The sequence below is a fragment of the Panthera pardus genome, unplaced genomic scaffold (assembly GCF_024362965.1).
Source record: "Panthera pardus isolate Hobbes unplaced genomic scaffold, ASM2436296v1 HiC_scaffold_4, whole genome shotgun sequence".
NCBI lineage: Eukaryota > Metazoa > Chordata > Mammalia > Carnivora > Felidae > Panthera > Panthera pardus.
Genome location: NW_026526969.1, coordinates 20086816 through 20104845, shown reverse-complemented (window position 1 = coordinate 20104845; position 18030 = coordinate 20086816). Strand labels below are relative to the sequence as shown.

At 50.6% G+C, this 18030-nt stretch overlaps 1 long non-coding RNA gene across 8 annotated transcripts in view; it reads left to right on the top strand.

Moving 5' to 3' along the window:
- Positions 1–199: 199 nt before the first annotated feature.
- The window catches only part of LOC109278248 (uncharacterized), a 37286-nt gene continuing 19455 nt past the window's right edge, over positions 200–18030 (top strand). For 6 of the 8 annotated variants that reach the window (XR_002085562.2, XR_002085563.2, XR_002085565.2 and 3 more), the window contains exons 1-4: positions 200–555; positions 1956–2197; positions 3145–3437; positions 7618–7755. This is a non-coding gene — a long non-coding RNA (uncharacterized LOC109278248). Of the gene's footprint in view, positions 556–1938; positions 2198–3144; positions 3438–7617; positions 7756–18030 lie in introns of all 8 variants that reach the window. The other 2 variants (XR_002085564.2, XR_002085561.2) reach the window with 2 other exon arrangements.

Sequence of the window (18030 nt, the reverse complement as noted above, 5' to 3'; positions counted from 1 at the left end):
TACCGCTGAGCGAGGCTCGTCACCGCGAACCCCAGCACCCACCGCCGGGGGAGCTGCTGAGCTGAGTCCCAGCCGAACCCCGCCCGCGGGAGCCCGCCCCGCGCATGCGGCCGTGGTCCCTCCCCCGCCCCCTCCAGGGCCGCGCGCTCCCGAGTCACGTGCCAAGACTCGCGCAGGCGCAGGCGCAGGCGCACGGCGGTGCTTCCTGCGGACACAGGCGCTTCGAGGCGGCCAGGGCGGCGGCTCAGCGCTGGGGTTCGTCCCCTCCCCGCCCGGCCCGCGGGCTTCGCCGCCTGTGTCTTCCCTGGGCCCCAGCCGTCCCGTGCGCGGTCTGGCCGCTGGAAGCCCGGAGGCTTTCGGAAGTTTTGATTTGGAACCGGGAAAGGGTTTGAACTCTTTCAGAGTTGTGGGGAGAGGCCACGGTTTCCGGACGTGAAGAACGTCGAAGAAATTGTTGTTGGCGGTTATTAGGTTGTGGTTTTCACATGCGGCCAGCCCAGGAGCTGAGATTTTAAGAGATTATCCCGCCTCCCTTACCCCGCCAGAAACTTAGAAGTTGGTATCCAAAGTGCCCTCTCCTTCTGTCCTTAAGGATTAAAAACCCAGCCTTATGCTGGCACTTGGCCCTACCTCTGGGTGAGGGGAGATGGGAAAGCGCTTGGGGCAGGTGAAACTCCAGATGGGGGTAGGGGGCGCTAGGGAGGGTAATATTCTCATTAGAACGTCTTTCTCATGGCTCCTGGGGTTCCCTGAGTCGCTAATTTAGGAGCTAAAAAGAATTCCAGAGATTCTGTAATATCCCATGAAATGGTCCTCAGCCTCTCTTTGAAACATGTCTAGTGACAGACCTCAATTGTAGGTTTTCTGACAGGATGCTGATTTGGGTGGCTCCCTCTGCCCTGGATACCCACCAGTTGTGAGAGGGCATCATATCCCTTTGCAGCCCTGTGGAGAATGCTTGGGTGGGAGTGTGCACCTGCCTCTCTGCTTGGCCCGCTGTGCATCACAGAAGCTGGGAAGGGGCCTGTGTGGCTAAATCGAGGTTGGCTGGTTGGTTACTGAAAGGAGAGAATTTACTTGTAATTTCCTGGGTTTCCTTGGCTGTTTGGAGTGGAGATCAGTTGGTCCCCGGGGAATCTGGGAGGAAAAGGGAAGTCCTTGGAAAGGAGTTAGGTGCCCTCCCTGGGTAAGAATGAGTTGGCTAACCTGCCCTCTGCACTAGGAAGCCTTATTCCCTGATCTGCATCCCTTTGCTGGGTTTAACTTCACGGAACACCCAGCAGTGGCGGGGAATTGTAATACAAAAAAAGAGCTATGTGGTCCCACCTGTTCTTTTTACAGATGAGGACGCTGACACCTAGTAAAAGAGTGTTCAGGGTCACAGAACCAGCTGGTGGCAGAGGTGGGACTCAGGTCTCCTGATTCCCAGGCCTATTCTCTCTCTCCTACCCCATATATAATAGGGGCCAGCACGAAACAGATGGCACATTATGAATGGGTAATTTGAGGCAGGGTGTAGGGAGAGAACCGTGGATAGTGAAATGTTCTGGGGCTTGTAACAGAGGGATCTTACCATCTCTACGCCTCGAGGCAGAGAGGCTGTGTGGAGGGTCATTTTGCTAGAGCTAGGACTTCAGGTCAAGGGGTTCAGGAAGGCAGTTGGGAGGAAATAAAACCCCTCTGATTTGTCAAGGCTCTCCATGTACTAAACCCCATGGGAAGTCAGAGGGCAAAGGAGACTTGATTAGTCCATGCAGGAAAATTCCAGAACACAGTACGGATAGAAAAGGATGCAGAAAGTACCTAGAGGAGCAATGAAAGGTATCCAATATAACATGTGACCTTACTTCTGCTCGTTTATTAATAGTTTACACTTCTTGAGCACTTACTCTGCATTGTGCGTGTCCATTATCTCATTGCGTTTTCCCATAAACCCAGTTTTCTCCATTTGACAGATAAGGGAACTGACAAGTGAAACAACTTGAGGAATAGAGATGTGAACAGCCAACGGGACACCTGCCTCTCCGGGATCTTATCTTGGGTGTAGTAGTTCCTTCGTGGATGTTTGTGCAGTGGATGACGGAGTGAATGAATGCACGAATGAACAAGGAGCAAACACACGTAGGATTAGGTGGCAAATCTCCCTGAAGACCCTTAGTGTGCCTGTCCTCCATGAGACTGGAGGCTCTCTGCAGAGGTGAGTCCTGTGCCTGGCGGTATCTCTGTTGCTGGCTTGTAATGAGCCAGGTATTCAGGTTAAAAGATCAGGTGTCTAGATGTGCAAAAAACCTTGGACTTCTGGGCTTTCCTAGTGGAAGCTTTTGGAATTAAGCAGTTTTCTCTCTCGGTGCCATCTTGATCCAGTCCTGATTTCTGATGCCCCCACAATCTGGGCAGGGGTCCAGCGTGCTGCCTCATCTCTGCTCGGCTCCTACCCATCGCTCCACCTACAAGCTCAGTTCTGCTCCTTGTATCACTGGTGTCGATCCTGGAACACGGCGTTCTTCAGGGAGAAACCACCTACCAGCGTGGTGGGGAGTTTTAGCAGCATCCCTACAGTGGCCTGCCCTGGAGCAGAAAGCTCAATGTGGAGGCTTTGTTTCCTTTCTCTGCAGTCCCTCTTCCCTCACCATCTCCTCGCTTTAGAATCCCCTTTTATTGGCCTCTTCCTTCCTCCAGGGCCCCACACAGTCTTTCACTTGTTCACTGTCCAGGCTCCTCAAGCCAGGAAGAAGAGCCTCACATAGACTGATCACTTGCCCTGCCTGCCACCGTGCCTCATGTGTCCTCTCCATCATCTCATTTCATTTCTTAGTGACACACTAGGTGGGAAGTGTCGGGGAGCGGCCTTGCAGACGGGAAGACCTAGACTTCGGTTGGGTAACTTGTTCAAGATCACACAGCTGTTGAGGGTAGAGCTGGCCTTTGACCTCTGGCCGGATTCCAAGGCCATCCTGGCCCACTTCTCGCCCGGAATAAGTCCTGCTGCTGCAGTATTTACGTTCATGTTGACCTTTGCTGTTCGGAGCATTTTCCCTGTGCCTTGGCCTGTGCCCCTGGGGCTTGGGCCTGTCGGATGTGCTGTTTCAGCCTGACCTGGTGGGTTTCCACACGGAGCTGCCTGACATTTGATTCCACCCACAGGCCTTTGCTGACAACACCTCCTCCATATGGAAGGCCATTTGACGTGCTTCAGAGTGGCAATATCCAGCCCGTTCTCTAAAGCTTCTGTGCCATCTCCGGAACGATGTCCCTCTAAACTCATTCGCCTCCAGATTCCCAGACTCACTTTGTGAACCTCCTCTGAAGGATTTAGCACATTATTTCTTGCATGTACAGTAACTTGCATATGCAACTTGCTTACGTGGTTGAGGGCAGGGACTGTACTGCAGTGGTGTTCGTATCTCTCTAGCTTCTAACAGAGGAACTTACACGTGGTAAGTAAGCCCCCAGTGAGTGAAGGCCTTAGGGGAGCTCATGGTGGTGAAAAGAGTTTGTAAAATGAAGATTTATCCCTCAACTTTACATGCTGTTTGCTTAAATCAAAATTCAACTGCAGTATAGATGTCCTGGTTGAGTCTGGGGGATGGGTGGTGGAGGACACCTTGTGTTTCTCTTGAGGAGCTTTGAATTTAGGGAAATGAAGTGACACGGGTGAGGGCTGGCGGTGGAGACAGGCTGTGTGGGTGCCAGGGGTCCAGATGGGGCTCCAAGAGCGGCGAGGTGCGTCCCTTGGCCATTACCACGGCTGCAGCTTCTCTGAGGCCATCCCCTGTGCTGAGTCCCTTTATGTTTGCTGTCATAGATAAAGGCCATCACTACTGCTTCATCACCATGGGTGAAGGGTCCTTGGCCATAACGTCAGCATCCCCCTCCCTGGGACCCGAGTCAGCTCAGAGTACCCATTTCCCATATGACCCCAGACACACAGATGCTGGGGCCCTTCGGTAGAGAACGGGTGTGGGCTGGGATGACTCACCTGCTCTGTCGCCGCCTACAGCTCGGTTTAAAGCCTTTTCGAATCAAATCTCTTCCCCAGGAGAGACACAGGAGTCTCTCTTTACAGTTAGCAGCTTGGTGCTAACTTGGGACAGTTGATGCCCGTCACTGTCCCAGTGTCTGAAAGTCCAGGTCACTAAGGAGCCATCCAGGTGCGTGTTCACGAAAAACTGGTAGAAGCAGCCTAGAAAGCAGTGCCTTGACCTGGGCATCAGACAACCGCGACCTTAACTGGGCCCCACCAGGAACTCACTATGCGGCTATAAAGGAAAGGGGTTTGGGACACCTGGCTGGCTCAGTCCGTAGAGCAAGCGACTTTCAGTCTCGGAGTTGTGAGTTTGAGTCCCACACTGGGTGTAGAGATTACTTAAAAGTGAAAACTAAAAAAAAAAAAAAAGGAAAGGTTTCTTCTTTCAGTAAACATGTTTTGACCACCTACTCCTGCCGTGCAAAGTAAGGACAAGGTGAGCAATGAGAAGGCAAAACCAATCCCTATTCCTGGTGGCCTCTCAGTCTCTGTAAAATCAGTTCGAGTCAGGGTGATAAATGCTCTATGGAGGTGTTTTGGGAGCATGGAGGAGAAAGTAAACACATCTTTCCCGGGGGAATGAATGAGCACAGGGAAGATTTAACTGAACAGGACACATTTGAGCTGGACCTTGGAATTGGGATTCTCCTGGCAGACAGGAGTAAGTCTTGCAACTTTGGAGAGTGTTGTGCAGGACGTTGTTGGGGGGAATGACGTCAGTGGGGTGTAGAGAGGAGATGAGACTCCAAACCCTGTCTGGGTCTAGCAGAGAAGGCCTTACTGGGTCACGCTGACTTCGGACCTTCTGAATGTGGAGGGGAGACACTGAACTGATCTGTGTTGTGGAAAGATCAGTCTGGCAGCAATATGGAGGATGAAGTGGAAGGTCAAAGACGCAGAGAGACACTGAGTAGGACAGGGTTAGACTATCACAGGAAATAACTTTTGTTTTTGTTTTTGGTGTGAATTTCTTAATGTTTATTTTTGAGAGAGAGAGAGAGACAGAGTGCGAGTGGGGGAGGGGCAGAGAGAGAGGGAGACACAGAATCTGAAGCCGGCTTCAGGCTCTGAGATGTGAGCACAGAGCCCAACACAGTCTCAAATTACTGAGCCGTGAGATCATGACCTGAGCCGAAGTCGGGCGCTTAACCAACTGAGCCACCCAGGTGCCCCAGGAAAGAAATTTTTGAGGACCCCACCTGTGGGATTAAAGAGGGTTGGCTTAGAAAAATCCCTAAAACTAAAATTCTGTGCCTCTGAACCCACCTGGGCATTTGGTTCTTTTCACCTACCCCATCCCCCAACACCTAGCTGATGATGTTCATTGCTTGCCCATGCTCCATTCTGGGTGTGCTGTGACCTGTTTGGGTTTTGACCCTATCCAGTTTCCCTGTTTGTAAAGTCTGTCCACCCAGCACTTCAGCTGAGACTTCGGCTCCTTGGAGACCAACCACTAGGAGGCTGTACTGTGCCCTGGGGTCCTCGCCACCCCCACCTCTTGCCCTGACTCTGCTCTCACCTCTGGCATCGTCCTCCAGTCTCTAGACTGGAAATGGCAACTATGCCAGCCTTTCTGTAACTCTTTTCAAGAGGAACTATGAGACATTATGTTTCATTGGAAGATGTTTACAAGCAGGAACTAGAAAAATGGATTAAGGAGACCTTGGGACATTGGTCTAAGAGAGAACAGAATGTGAAATACAGGGCAGTCCCCCCAGAGTGACCCCACAAGTCTAAGCCCCTTGATTTAAATTTAGATCAGTTCTATAAAATGTAACCTTAAAGCCAGAAATAATGTGTCTTCTGCTAACCCCTTCCCTGTAATCCCAGGCTAGGGTTACAAGTACTGCCCCTTCTTGTCTACCTGTTTGTACAGTTGTCGTGATACTTGGGCCTGTAGACTTCGGCAGCCAGTCAACAAACAGGTTGTTGGGCCTACTGTGTGCCCACCTCATGCTGGCTGGGATGGAATATAGGCACGCCTTGCTATGTTCTCAAGGAATTAGGAGACCAGTATTTTAGTCTAGTTGGGAATGCAAGACACATGTGAGAACCAACTAGAGAGCGGAAGAGATGAGTTGTGAAGAGGGCAGTTAACATTTGGTGGGTGGGGCTGCAAGTCCACAGAACCTGGCGGACGGAGCAAGTGGCCCCAGTCTCCTGGGTTCCCTTGGGATGGGGGCAGGATCCAGCCTAGATCTAGCTGGGGGTCTAAGCTGGATCCCAGCCAGCCTCAGTGGGAGGTCGGGGGCCAAGTGGACTTCATGCTGCCCTCACAAGGGACTATATCCTTAGTTCCCAAATGTTAGTGCTGTTTTCACAGCCTGCATCTTCCTACTTGTCAAGATTCTCCAGTCATCCTTCCGCTTAAACACCTCTTTTTTCTTTTACTTTTTAAGTTTTTTTAATTTATTTTGAGACAAAGAGAGAAAGAGCAGAGGACAGGCAGAGAGAGAGCTAGACAGAGGATCAGAGAGCTGGCTCTGCACTGACGGCAGAGAGCCTGATGCGGGGCTCGAACTCACAAACTGTGAGATCATGACCTGAGCCGAAGTTGGAAGCTCAGCTGGCTGAGCCACCCAGGCGCCCAACACCTCTTTTTTCATGAAGACTCTTCCTTCCCACCAGCCAGCATGATGCTGATCTGCATGCAGCCCTTTGCTTATAACTGTGTTGTGACATTTGTTCCATCTTGTCATGTACTAGTGAATGTCGTGTACCTTGTCACGTACGTGTTTGTGTTTTCGCCAGTTCCACTAGATCAAGATTGTGAGCTTCTGTTAGGCAGGGAATATGCCTGAGGTATTTCTCAAACTCCCAGTGAGTAGCCTAGAGTGATACCCTGCTCAGAAAATGTGTGTTCAGCGGGTGAGCAATAGTCTAGCAGATTCCATTCCCCCTGGTGTATCGGTTACATAAGATTAGTTTTGTGGGGCGCCTGGGGGGCTCAGTCAGTTAAGCGTCCAGCTCTTGGTTTCAGCTCAAGTCGTGATCTCATGGTTTGTGAGTTCGAGCCCCACATCAGGCTCCATGCTGACAGTGTGGTGCTTGCTTGGGGTTCTTTCCCCCCTCTCCCTCCCCCTCCCCCACACGTGTGCGCACTCGCACGCTCTCTCTCTGTCTCTGAAAAGAAATAAACTTTAAAAAACATCGGTTCTGTAAAAGCAGTCCTAAAACCAGAAGGGGGAGGGGCCTGCTTTCTGGGCCCAGTTTCTGGCAGGGGATCACACAGGGAAATGAAAGGTCACTGTAAGTTGGACCTGTGTGGCCACACAAGAGAAGGGTATCCAGTGGTCTCTTGGTCTTGACCCTTCAGGGCCAAAGGGACGAAAGGAGGGTCTCAGTGGCAAGGATTCTGTCCCTTATCTTATAGAAAGAGTCTTGGAATCAGAAAAGTTGGGGACTAGTTCTGATCCAAGTTTTGATGACGATATGCTTGTCTTGTTCACCTTATGGGATTGTTCTGTGAACCAAATGAGACAAGAAATATGTGAGTTCTTTGAAAAAGATGAAATATTACTAGAATATGAGGCACCATTGTACTTTCTTTTTGTTCCTGATTCCCAGCCTCTCCTTCACTCTTTCTATAGAGAAACTCTCAAGGCACCAGCTGTGAAGGCCAGCTGGGGAGAGCCTAGCCTGTCTGTGCTGAGTTCCCATTTCGGCCCAAAGACTAGATCCAACATGGAAGAACACGGTTTTTTGGCTTCCAAACCAGGTAACTCTGGGTAAGTCACTTCAGCTCCCTGAGCCTCAGTTTCCTCATCTGTAATTGGGCGATGATAATCTACTCCTCCTACCTCCTAGGGCTCCTGGGAGGATCAAATGAGACAATATGACAGTGGCTTGTAAACTGTAAAGGTCTGTCCAAATGCTATGGATTTACTTTTTAATCTGTGCTTGAGGGCTTTGGATAAAATTGGCCAAGACTGTTGCACATCTAGACAGTGACATCATATGCGTGTTATTGGAGTCCAGGGTGGGGCACAGAAGGCGTCCCCAGAGTCCCTGGAGCAGGACAGAATGCAGAAGGGAACCCCACCCATTGCCTGCCTGTAGGAGACCTGATTCTGTGGTCCGACCTGAAGAAATCCAACCTCCTAGTTTCCAAAGTGTCAAAGATTCTGCTGTGACCTCTGTGCTCAGGGGATACTTGGATGACAGCCCAAGAGTAGGGGCTATTGTGATTTAGCTCTCTGTTTTTGGGGTCTCACCATGCTGTCTGGACTTGACAGGCATTCAGGGTAAGGTTGTTGTGGAACAAAACACAGGTAGCACATTTTGTGGGACCTCATGTCATCCTATTCTTACTTCCTCTGTGTTGGCAAATTTCAGTTGTAGAAAAACATTAAAAAAAAAAAAAAACTTCAGAGAAATGGTACCCCAACTCATGCTGGAAAACCTGACTGGCTAGTGTTAATGAAAAGTCAGGCTTCAGAAACGGGGTATCACCATCTCGGTGCTTTGTTACTCTCAGGTGGTGGTGAAGCCAGTCTTAGGGGAAAGGCTCTCCATGTGCCTGTGGCCACATCAGGTTTGAATGCCTTCATTGGCCTTGCTGGTCATTGGAACTGAAAGGAAATGGCTTAGTGAACAAGAATTTGTGAGCTAGTTTATAGTGTGCTTGGCCCTGTACTGGGAGCTTTGGGAAAGATGAAAAAGGTCAAGTTGTGGCTTCTGTGTTGGAAGTCCTTAGACCAGATTTGAGAAAGCGAGATGACTGGGGATTCCGGCTGGCAGGCCCTTGTGCACAGGGCCAAGGGAGTGGCAGATAATTACCTACAGAGGAAGACAGAGGCGAGGATCCGCAAAGGCTCTCGGGAGGGTGGCGGGGGAGGCTTTCTAGAGGAGGTGGAGATATGTGAAAAAGACAAAGTCAATCACTGAGAGTCCTCTCTGCTCCCTAAAATGTCTTCTTTCCCTTTCTGGCCCCAATTAGGAGATCCAATCAGTCTTCTATTGCTTTCTAACAAATGATCCAACTTAGCGGGTTAACACGACTCATTATCTCCCACCTCTGCTGGCCGTGCTGGTCATGCGTCCAGGCAGAACATGGTAGCTGTCAGCTGGGCGTTGCCCCCAGCTCATGGAGGCCACTCTTAGTCTTTGCCATGTGTCCTCTCCATCTTCAGTACAGCAGTGGGGCCTCAGATCCCCCCTTGGTTTGAATCTCTGACTTCCTCTTCTGTTATCAGCAGGAGAGAACCCTTTGCTTTTTTTGTTTTTTGTTTTTTTAATTTTAGAGAGAGAGAAAGTGCCAGTAGAGGAGAGGGGCAAAGGGAGAGAGAGGGAATCCCAAGCAGGCTCTGCCCTGTGAGTGTAGAGCCCAACACGGGGCTCGATCCCAGGACCTGGGATCAAGACCTGAGCTGAAATGAAGAGTCAGATGCTCGACTGACTGAGCCACCCAGGTGCCCCCAAAACCCTTTGCTTTTAAAGACTTAAGTGTGATTAGGTGAGGCCCACCTGGACAGTCTCCTTTTGATTAGCATAAAGTCAACTGACAGGTAGCCTTAAGTACCATCCTAACCATTGTTTTGAGTGTACAGCTCAGGGGCATTAAGTACATTCATATTCCTCTGCAGCCATCACCACCACCGTCTCCAGAATTCTTTTCCTTTTGGAAAACCGAAACTCTGTATCTATAAAACACTCCATCCCCCATCCCCTGGCAACCACCACTGTACTTTCTGTCTATGAATTTTACTACTCTAGGTACCTCATGTAAGTGGAATCATACAGTATATTTGTCTTTTTGTGAGTGTCTTCTTTCAGTGAGCACAGTGGCTCCAAGGTTTCTACATGATGTGGCACGTGTCAGAATTTTCCTTTTTAAGGAGGAGTAGTATCCATTGTATGTATATACCACATTTGTTTATCTACTCATCAGTTGTTGGACCCTTGAGTTGCTTTCATCTTTTAGCTATGGAGAATAATTCTGTGTATATAATAATTATATGAACATGAGTGTGCAAATGTCTCTCTAAGATCCTGCTTTTTAAAAATGTTTATTTATTTGGGGTGCCTGGGTGGCTCAGTGAGTTGAGTGTCCGACTTCAGCTCAGGTCATGATCTCACGGTTCAGGAGTTCAAGCCCCACATCGGGCTAAGTGCTAACAGCTCAGAACCTGGAGCCTGCTTTGGATTCTGTGTCTCCCTCTCTCTCTCACCCTCCCCCACTTGCAATCTGTCTCTCTCTCAAAAATAAATAAACATTAAAAAAAATTTTTATATTTATTTTTGAGAGAGAGAGCATGCGTGAGTGGGAGAGGGGCAGAGAGGGGAGAGAGAATCCCAAGCAGACTCCACACGGCCAGCATATAGCCCTATGTGGGCTCAAACTCAAGAACCAGGAGACCATGACCTGAGCCAAAACCAAGAGTCAGACACTTAACCAACTGAGCCACCCAGGGGCCCCACTAAGATCCTGCTTTCAATTATTTTGGGTATATACCCCGAATTGCAGTTTCTGGGTTATATGGTAATTCTATTTTTAGTTTTTGAGGGAACCACCATACTGCTTTCCACGGTGGGTGCACCATTCTGCATTCCTGCCAACAGTGCACAGGTGTTCCAATTTCTCCACATCCTCACCAGCACTTGCTATTTTCTGTTTTTTGGACAATAGCCATCCTGAATGGGTGTGAGGTGGTATCTCGTTGTTGCTTTGATTTGCATTCCCCTAAGGATCCGTGATGTTGAATGTCTTTTCTTGTGCTTGTTGGCCATTTGTTTGTGGGTCATGAGATCTTGGATTAAGACACCCCTGTCATCTGCTGCATCGCATACCCTCACGGTAGGGAAAGTGCGTGTCGGGGTAAAATGCTCTGCAGATTACTGTTTGCCCAGGGCCGGTGGGTCCGGGGGAACAGCAGGGGCCCTGAGTGCTCCTGGGTATGGGCTTTCTTTTCAGGGGTAATGAAATGTTCTAAACTTAGTGGTGATGGTTTCACAACTCTGCACACATACTAAAAGCCATTGAATTGTGCAGTTTAAATGGGCAAATTTTATACCATGTGAAGTATCTCTCAACAACTCTCTTCAAATGCTGCCTTTTGAACATAGAAGTAAACCAGTACCCACGATAAGAGCGAATGTTACTGTTTCATTAGCCAGCTCTGCGGAGCAGGAGTGAACCTCACCCAGTTGTGGTGAATCTGCATTCCTACCCAGAGTTCCAGTCACCCCGTCTCCCTCCGGTTTCCCTAATCCAGTTTTATTCCTTCAGTCTGATTCTGTCTTAGGTTCTTCTAACCCGGGGGGACCTCCTTACCGCATCTGTGGGGATGAGCAAACCTCTGTATTTGGCAGAAGTGGAAAGTGGCAGAATCCACCAGCCTGGGGTGTCTCTGGGCCTCACGCCCTCACCCCGGATTTGCAGGGGCTTACGGGAGGGAGAACATCACGGTTGGCGGATGCCACCAGGAAAGGGGCAAGCGGTTGCCTGAGCTGTATTACGTAGGGCCCTAAAAGTGCTCCTCCGCCATTCCCACACCTGTTCTGCGTCTGGTCACAGCAGTCTGAGCAGAGCAGGGTTTTGAGGGCATAAGAATCGAGGTTTTTTCAAGGGTTGGGGAAGAGGAGCCTGAAGTGGTTCTAGCCCATGCAGCCCTGGGCATGTTACTGTGGCGTGAAGCCAGCCCCGAGCCGGCCAGGAAACCTCACCAAGACCTTGTGCTTTCTCAGGCTGAGAGCCTTTGAAAGGCTTCAGTCATAGAATTGCAGGTGTATGGAGAGCTTTGCTGAGGCTTCGCTCTGCACGATTCTGACCCAGCCCGTCTGTCCCGGATAAATCTGGAGGAGGGGGCCCCTTGCAAGCTTCCTGGCCCGGTAAGAAAGGTCAGCGGCCAAGGAAGCTACAGGGAAAACGGCAAATACCTGAAGGTTAGAAGTGCTAGAAACATATTTGGGCAGGATCGGGGGCAGAGGTTTGTCAAGCCCCTCTCGTCCAGCAGTGGTGCTTCTGTAGGTCCCAGACATTCCCAGAAAGAGTGTCAGCCCGCCACACACCATCCTTTGCAAAATAAGGTAGCGGATCCAAGAGAGGAGGCGGCTGGTCCAGGGCTGCGGGCCGATTCGTGATAATAGAGCCAGAGTTCCCGGTTCCCCGGCCCGCCCGGCCCACAGCCTCTGGTTCTGGAGCCTTCATGGCAAAGGAACAGCCGGGACGGTGGACACCAGGGCGCCTCTGTGCACCTGAGCTGAATCGTTGGCCTTTCCCCACGGTGCTCCTGTCCCTTTGTTCCGAGTGGGCTTCTCTCCTGGTTTGCTTTCTCCCCTGCCCGCTCAGCCCTCGAAGCTTCCACGCCCGCACCATCTGGAGTGGAAACTGTCCCGAGGAGCTCCGTAACTTTGCCCACCCCCCTCTGCCACGTTCTGCCGAGCGTGGGCCCACACCAACGCAGGTTTCCCGAGTACAGTGAGTTCTCCTTTTTTTTTAATTTCTGAGGGCTCAGAGAGAATGAAATGTTGCTTCTCAGACTTGAGAGCCTTCGCACTTAAGCAGTGACAATTCAAAAAAACTATTTGCAAAATTTTCCCCTTGGTATTTAATACAGTTTCTCACGTTCCTCTGCTCTGATTTGCATGACGGGTGAGGTGTGTGGCCTCACTGGGTTAGAGGCCTGACTGTGTCCCTGTGGCTTCACAGCCTGCAATGCTGCCGTGGCACAGATCTTGTCCCCTGAGGTCGGGGGTCCTAGAAAGCTCTCTGTCTGGGACAGCCTGAACTGCGTCCCTTGTGCAAGGGCAGGTGTCCACTCTTCTGGCTCTCCACCTCTGTCCTCGTTGCCCCCTCTCTTCTCCTCCTTCCCTCTGTGCTTCCCTTCTGTTCTTCTTTGCATCACTTCCATCTCCACGTGTCCTCACCCTTGTGACCAAATGTCGTCTGGCCACGCCCACATGCAGTAGTGTTTCAGCGCTGTGGCCGTTGTTGGCTCGTTCCTTGTCCTGGGTGATACCAGCCATCTGGGGATGGCTCAGGTCAGGAGCCAGGCTGTTCCCAGGTTGGGAATCACCTCCTCCTTAGGTTGCTCATGAAAGTAAGCAATGGGAAGACTGTGTTGTCTCTTGGTGCCAGGGGCAACAGGGACGCAGGGCACCCCGAAGTCTGCATGTAGTGGCAATGTCACCTGCAGTGCGATGAATCGAAGGACGAGGTGTCACACGGGGCGGACAGGGTCAGAGTGCTTAGCCGGGTGGTCTTCCCTACCTGGAGTGTCTCCTTTGGGTGCTGTGCTGTCTCTTGGAGCTTGAAGGCTCATGTTGTGTTTGCACCAGGGCTGCCCCTCGAGCCCTCACCCATCTCTGCCTCGAATCTTCCTGCAGCTCCTGGCCTTTTAATCTCACCGAGGCAGGGCTGAGAAGGTGGCCATGAAGCAGTTGTTTCCACCTTGTAATCAGGAAGCACCTGTCCCAGCCTCTGGTCCCTGTTTTGGCCACGCTCACTTCACCTGCCGTTCCCCCAGACCAGCCGTATCTCCTGCCACCTCCGTTCTGCTAAATGCAGTTCCATTTGCCTGCCTTCCCCCTCATCCTGCCTCGTCGCGCAGCCAAGACTCCTTGTGTTGGACCATTCCATTCTCGGGAAGCCACACCAGCTGGCTCTCCCCTGTGCTGCCGTGTTCCCCTCTTCCTATCTCCATTAAGGGTTTGTCACCTTGTGTGGTGACTGGCTGTTGACATGTCTGCACCCCCCACTGGATTCTGAGCTCGCTGGGGGCAGGGATGTCAGTATGGATCACAGACCTCGCTCTGTTCCTGTCATTTGCTAAGTGATGAACGAACAAAGTAGCAGATAATGTAACCACATTTGTTAACCATGCTTCTGCATTCAGACTCTTTTTGATGGCATGAAATCTCCGGAGGGAAGTAAATGTATCTGTTGGGGCTGGGAAGAGGGGATATGTAGGGGCTATGTGTAAGTTGCATTCCCACTGATTCTGCAGTGTGTGTTTCCTGTTATTACTGTAACAAGTTACCACACTGAGTGGCTCTAAACAACACAATTATGTTATCCTGCAGTTCTGGGGTCTGAAGTCTGAGATGAGTCTCACATGTTGGAAACCAAGGTGTCTGCAGGTCTGTGTTCCTTCTGGAGGCTTGCATTTCCTTGCCTCTTTTTTTTTTTTTTAATTTTTTTTAAACGTTTTTATTTATTTTTGAGACAGAGAGAGACAGAGCATGAACGGGGGAGGGTCACAGAGAGAGGGAGACACAGAATCTGAAACAGGCTCCAGGCTCTGAGCTGTCAGCACAGAGCCCGACGCGGGGCTCGAACTCACGGACTGTGAGATCATGACCTGAGCCGAAGTCGGACACTCAACCGACCAAGCCATCCAGGCACCCCTGCATTTCCTTGCCTCTTAGAGTCTGAAGTCAGCCTGCATTCCTTGGCTTGCGGCCCCTCCCTCCTGTCACCCCAGCCTCTGACTCCTGTGGTCTCCTCTACTCTGTACTCCGACCTCCTGCATCCCTCTTACGAGGACCCTTGTGTTTATATTGGGCCCAATGAGTAATGCAGGATAATCTCTCCTTCTCAAGACCCTTAACTCTATCACATAAACAGAGCCCCCTTTTCCATGTTAGGTGACATATCCACAGGTTTGGGGGGATTAGGAGGTAGGCCTCTTTCGGGGGGCATTGTTCACCCTACCCTGTGCAGGACCCCCACCCAGAGACCCAGCTTCTGCTGTGTGTTCCTGTTTGCATGGCTTGCTTCTTCCCATCATTCGGGGCCTCGTGCTGGCTGGCTCTTCCAAGAAGTCTTCCCCAAGCCCCCTCTCCCTCCAGCCTGATGCTCCTCAGCCTTCGTTCCTGTAGCTGTGCCGACCGTGAGCATGTCTCTGGTCAAACTGAGACCTTCCTTGGTCTGTGTATCTTTCCACTTCTGTGCAGATACTGGGAGGGCCTTTCTTTTTCCTGTCTGGAATGTCCCCAGTTTGACCTCACCTGTCTCCCCTCTCCCACTGTGCTGCCCACACTGTCAGCCAGAAGCTCCAGATTGGCAGAACTCAGACGCCCCGTCACTCTAATGACGGCCATGGTGCTTTCCAATTCTGGGTTTGCAAGTTAGTCTGCACCCCTGGACCACGAGGGAGCATCTTGGAGCGTGGGGCCACCCCTGATCAATCCTGGCTTCCCGGGCCCCGGCACTTAGCATGTGGTGACAGATTGGCATGAAGTGGCTTCTCTGCTGTTTGAGCTTTCACGGTGTGATCTGTAGCCCGCACTGGCACGGCACTTGGCGTCCGCCACCTCAGATTATTTATTATCACTTATTTTTTTCTGCATGTGCCCTGCTGCCCACCCCCACCCCAAACACAATTAGAACAGAGGGTCGCCAGCCCCGCACAGAATCTTACAACCAGTGGATGGCCTAAGGGTTGAGCGGAATGAAAATGCCTGCTGTTTGGGGCGCCTGGGTGGCGCAGTCGGTTGAGCGTCCGACTTCAGCCAGGTCACGATCTCGCGGTCCGTGAGTTCGAGCCCCGCGTCAGGCTCTGGGCTGATGGCTCGGAGCCTGGAGCCTGTTTCCGATTCTGTGTCTCCCTCTCTCTCTGCCCCTCCCCCATTCATGCTCTGTCTCTCTCTGTCCCAAAAATAAATAAAAAACGTTAAAAAAAAAAAATTTAAAAAAAAAAAAGAAAATGCCTGCTGTTTGACCATCTTTAACCTGCAGAATACTAGGTGTCTTTTGACCAGGAGACAGAGTATTCATTGGCCAGGGTGTCTCGATGCAGTGGTGGCCAAGTCCTCAGGCCTCCTTCCCTGCCGGCTGCCGCCTCCTTCCTCCCAGTGCGGGAGCTTCTCCTTCCTCCCTAGGGACTGAATGGCAAGCCAGCCGTGAGTGTATCGATTTACATCAAGAGCTAGAACTGCCATGCCCACCAGCTGCATGGCAGGCAAAAGGGAGTGTGCTCAGACTCCGGCCCACGTGGGGGTGGGCCAGCCCAAAGCAGACACCCTGCAGCCCAGCTGAGTGCCTTCTCCAGCAAGCTGGCAGCACAAGGCGGGTTCTCCGCAGGCGCTGTGCCCTGCGAGCAGCATGCTCTGATTTTCTCAGGGTCACGGGATGATACTGGCACAGCCCAACGCTTACTAGGAGCAGTTGCTACAGCCCACAGGAAACCAGGGCTGTTGGCCTGGGTGATTTCCCCTCCCTCCCGGCCCGGCCGGCCTGCCTCCCTCCCTCCCTCCTCCCTCTCTCCCTCCCTCCCTTCCTTCCTCCCTCCCTCCCTCCCTTCCTTCCTTCCTCCCTTCCTCCCTTCCTTCCTTCCATTCTGCCTCCCTCCCTTCTTCCCTCCCTCCCTCCCTTCCTTCCATTCTCCCTCCTTTCTTCTCTCCCTTCCTCCCTCCCTCCATCCCTCCTTCCCTCCCTTCCTTCCTTCCATTCTTCCTCCTTTCTTCCCTCATTTCCTCCCTCCCTCCCTCCCTTCCTCCCTGGATTCTCTCTTTCTTTATTCTTTTCTTTCTTGGGCCCCTTTTTTTGAATTATAGTTTCCTCACTAAAATAAAATGCACGTATCTTAAGTCCTCAGTTCAATAACTTTGACTAATACATACACTCATGTAACTGCTATGTTAATTACCCCAGAAAGTTTGTTCCCTTGTACCTTTTCCAGTTAAGCACCTCTCCAAATGTCCATCAACTGAAATGATCAATGAATGGGTGAACAGAATGTAGTCTATCCATACAACCAAATGTTGCTCAGCAGTAGGAAGGAAGCTCTCGTACCCACTACAGTGTGGATGAACCTTGAAAACATGATGCTGAGTGAAAGTGCCAGATGCAAAAGGCCTCCGAGTGTGTGAGTCCACTTATGCAGTGCCCAGAATAGGCAAATCTGTTGTGGCAGAAAGCAGATGGATGGTTGACAGAATGGTGTGAGGGGGCCTCTCTAGGGCTGGGCAGGGCGGTGGGGGGGATTGGTTGGGGCTGAGCTAGTGGGTATCTGGTTTCCTCTGCAACTAGACAGTGGTGATAGTTGCATAGCTCTGTGAATATACCAAAACCCACAGCATTGTACCCATTAAAGAGGTGAACGCCATGGTGTTTGACATATTATTTCCATGAAACTGTTATTTTAAAACAAAGACCTGGAACATTCCCGGCACCCCAGAAAGTGCTTCCATGCCTCCTCCCAGTCCTACTCGACCCCCAGAGGCAGCCACAGTGGTGTCTTTTTCCAATCATGTCTGTTCAAGAACTTCCTATAATTGGAATCACATATTAGGTACTCATCTGTGTAAGGCTTCTTTCACCAAGCATAAGGTTTTTGAGATTTGCTCATATTGTTATGTGTTTTTTTTTTTCTTTTCTCCTGAGTAGAATGACTTTACCATAGTTTCTTATAGATGGAGAGCTGGGCTGTTTCCAAGTTATAGATATTATGCATAAAACTGGTATGGCTATTCTTTTTTTTAATGTTCATTTGAGAAAGAGAGAGATTGCAAGTGGGTGGGGGCAGAAAGAGAGGGAGACGGAGAATCCCAAGCAGGCTCCAGGTTGTCAGTGCAGAGCATGACGTGGGGCTCAAACTCACAGACCGTGAGATCATGACCTGAGTCGAAATCAAGAGTCAGACACTTAACCCACTGAGCCACCCAGGCACCCCAAAACTGGTGTGGATATTCTTGTAAAAGTATACCGGGGGACATATGTTTACTTTTTTTTACCTAGAAATGGAATTGTTCGGTGTACAGTTGTATTTTTAGTTTTATGACAAACTGATAGACTTTTTTCCCAGATTAGTTATATCGTTTCACACTCCCATCAACACTATATGAGAGTTTTGGTTGCTCCATATCTTCACTAACATTTGGTGTTGTCAATCTGTTTTTTTTATTTTTATTTTTTTAGTGTTTTTAAAATTTATTTTTGAGAGAGAGAAAGACAGAGTGCGAGTGGGGGAGGAGCAGAGGGAGAGGGAGACACAGAATCTGAAGCAGGCTCCAGGCTCTGAGCTGTCAGCAACAGCCCAACATGAGGCTCGAACTCATGA